Source organism: Pongo abelii, chromosome 17, assembly GCF_028885655.2.
Source record: "Pongo abelii isolate AG06213 chromosome 17, NHGRI_mPonAbe1-v2.0_pri, whole genome shotgun sequence".
Classification (NCBI taxonomy): Eukaryota; Metazoa; Chordata; class Mammalia; order Primates; family Hominidae; genus Pongo; species Pongo abelii.
In genome coordinates, this window is record NC_072002.2 from 64432708 (window position 1) to 64435724 (window position 3017).

Below are 3017 nucleotides of genomic sequence, written 5' to 3' on the forward strand. Positions count from 1 at the left end.
GCTATTTGGGAGGCCGAGGCACAAGAATTGCTTGAAACCTGGAGGCAGAGGTTGCAGTGAGCCAAGATTGTGCCATTGTATCCCAGCCTGGCCAAAAGAGTGAGATTCTGTTTCTAAATAAATAAATAAAATTGTTTGTGAGGAAAAAATGGCCAGTGATTCAGAGAAATACCTACTACCAGTGCCGAAAAGACTTGTACAATTCCTGTACTAGCTTTGTGAATACAGCTATTAAAGCATAACTAACTTTTACATCCAGGTACAGCTTAAAAAAAAAAAGAGAACTGACAGAGCTGCCCCTAGTGGCAATGCTCAGGGGTGGTGGAGGTGCCCAATGGACATGTCTGTCCCAGAAAAGAAGCACTGACACCCTGGGAATGGTTATTAATGAATCCTAAATTTCTTTTGGCTTTTGGCTTTCTTTTGCATCCTCTGGCGGTCCCATTGAATATAACTATCAAGTGCCAAGACAAGTCAATAGGGAAATTGTCTTGTCTTTTTAACAAAGGGTGCCAGGACAGCTGGATGTCACCTGTGAAAGAATGAAGATGGATCCTACTTCACACCATCTATAAAAACTAACTCAAAAGGAATCAAAAGACATTTTGGAAGAGCTAAAAGCTTCAAGACTATTGGAAGAAAATGTAGGGGTAAATCTTGAGACCTTGGAGTAAGCAATGGTTTCTTAGATGTGACACCAAAAGCACAAGTGATGAAAGAAAAAGTAAGTTGGGCATCACCGAAATTAAAAACTTTCATGTTTCAAAGGACACTATTATAAGAAAGTGAAAAGACGAAACACCGAATGGGAGAAAATATTTGCACACAGAAACCTGCACACAAATATGCACAGCAGCGTTGTTCATCATGGCCCACTACAGGGCCAGGCACAGTGGCTCACGCACTGTGGCTCACTTTGGGAGGCCGAGGCAGGCGAATCATGAGGCCAGGAGCTCGAGACCAGCCTGGCCAACATGGTGAAACCCCATCTCTACTAAAAATACAAAAAAAAAATTAGCAGGGCATGGTGGCATGTGCCTATAATCCCAGCTACTTGGGAGGCTGAGGCAGGAGAATTGCTTGAATCCAGGGGGCGGAGGTTGCAGTGAGCTGAGATCGCACCACTGCACTCCAGCCCGGGCAACAGAGCGAGACTCCATCTCAATAAAAAAAAAAAGCCCAAAGTAGAAACAAACCAATTGTCCATCAGTGATGAATGGATGAACAAAAGGTGTGCTATCCGTACAGTGGGATGCTGTTCAGCCATAAGAAAGGAAAGAAGTACTGCTACATGCTCCAACATGGATGAGCCTGGAAAATGTTACACTGAGCCCAATAAGTCAGACACAAAGGCCACATTTTACGTAACTACGTTTATACAAGATGTGCAGAATAGACAGTCAAATCCACAGAGACAGAAGGTGGATCAGTGGCTGCCAGGACTAGGGGAAGAGGGAAGGGGAAGGACTGCTAATGGTATGGGGTTTCTTTGGGGGCTGATGAAAATTTTCTGCAACTAGATAAAGGTAATAGTTGTACAATCACAGGAATACATTAAAAATTGCTGAATTGTGCACTAATGGTATGGGGCATGTATTGCCCCCCCCAAAAAAAACGTAGGAGGTGCTGGACCAGGTGACAAAAGCGTGGCCATGCCCCAGACTTTTTCACTAGGGACCCTGCATGAGCCAGCAGGTGCCCAGAGAGAGCCCCCGCCCTGCCCTCAAGGCTTGGCTGAGGGCTTCCTGGAGGAGGAGCTTTGGCTCAATGCTGAGCTGAACCAACTGCAGTTTTTGGAGTCTGCAGGCATCATTCACAATCCCGTGGAGTATTGTATAAGAGCCGCATTGCAACTTTGTGACTTGCTGCTGCCAGGGCCCCAAGGAAGTGCTCTTCCTGGGCACGAACCCAGGACCTTTTAGCATGGCCCAGACATGAGTGCCCTTTAAGGAAGTGAACATGGTCTGGGACTGGCTGGGCATTGGAGGGCCTGTGCTAACCCCTCCCCAAGAGCACTGTCTTAGCTGGGACTGGGGTACTGGGACTGGCGTGCTCAGTGAGAGGTGAGTGGTGCTCGATTCTGGGGCTTTTCCAGAACCTCTGTGGAAAGCCTGAGGTCTTCTCCTGTCACTGCTTTGTCCACAATCTGTGTTCTCTGCTATTCCTGGCTCCCAGAGAACACAACCTCACTCCTGCTGAGCTTCCTGCCAAGCAGCAAGAACAGCTTCTTGGGATCTTAGTGTCCCCTCTGCCGGCAGGTGCAGCGGCTGGGGGTTTGGCTGGGGGTGGGAGTGGCCCGGCTGGTGCAGTAGTGGGCACGAATGGCTCTGGCAGGCCTGATGCCAGAGGTCCAGGTGGAGGGGCTCCTGCATCTCTCTCCCCGTAACCCACAGGCCAACAGGGCTAATAGGCAGTGACCAAGTGAGTCGACCAAGTGAGTTGGGGCTGCTGCCGCGGCTATGGAAATGAGTGCCGCTGGGGCCTGGCATGGGACACATTCAAGGCCTCCAAGTCACTCTTGGGCAAGCAGATAACAACACACCCCGGACTGAAGCCAGAGGTCCTCCTGGGCTTCCTGGTTGCCAGGAAACCTACCCTTCGATCTGTTGAACTGTCTTCCAACCTGCTGTGGCAGTTTTTACCCCACTCCTGTTTGCCCTGCCGAGTCCTGCTTTCCTCACCTTCCCTGAGCATTGTCTTTTCTGTGGGAGGGAATCAGCAGAAGGCGCACTGTTGCTCTTCAGATGCTTCTACCTCGTCATTTCTTTGGAAGTCTCTATTCAATGGGGAGCTCCCTAGACTGACTTCTAAGGTCGCATTTGCTTTTTCAGAGGAAATACCTTGTCAGGATCCCTACACATCCTTATAGAATAGCTGCCTTCAGCTGATCCCTTTCCTCATAGGGGCCAGGACAAAGCATGGGACAAGAAATTCAGAGTGACCTTCTCATGAGAGGCTGAGGCTGGCTCAAAGAATTCAGTGTGGCAGTGTGAAAGTCAGAAGACCGGGATTTTCAT

At 49.1% G+C, this 3017-nt stretch overlaps 1 pseudogene; it reads left to right on the forward strand.

The window, feature by feature from the left end:
• Positions 1-1652: 1652 nt before the first annotated feature.
• Positions 1653-2469, forward strand: LOC100432967 (single-strand selective monofunctional uracil DNA glycosylase-like; annotated as a pseudogene).
• Positions 2470-3017: the final 548 nt, after the last annotated feature.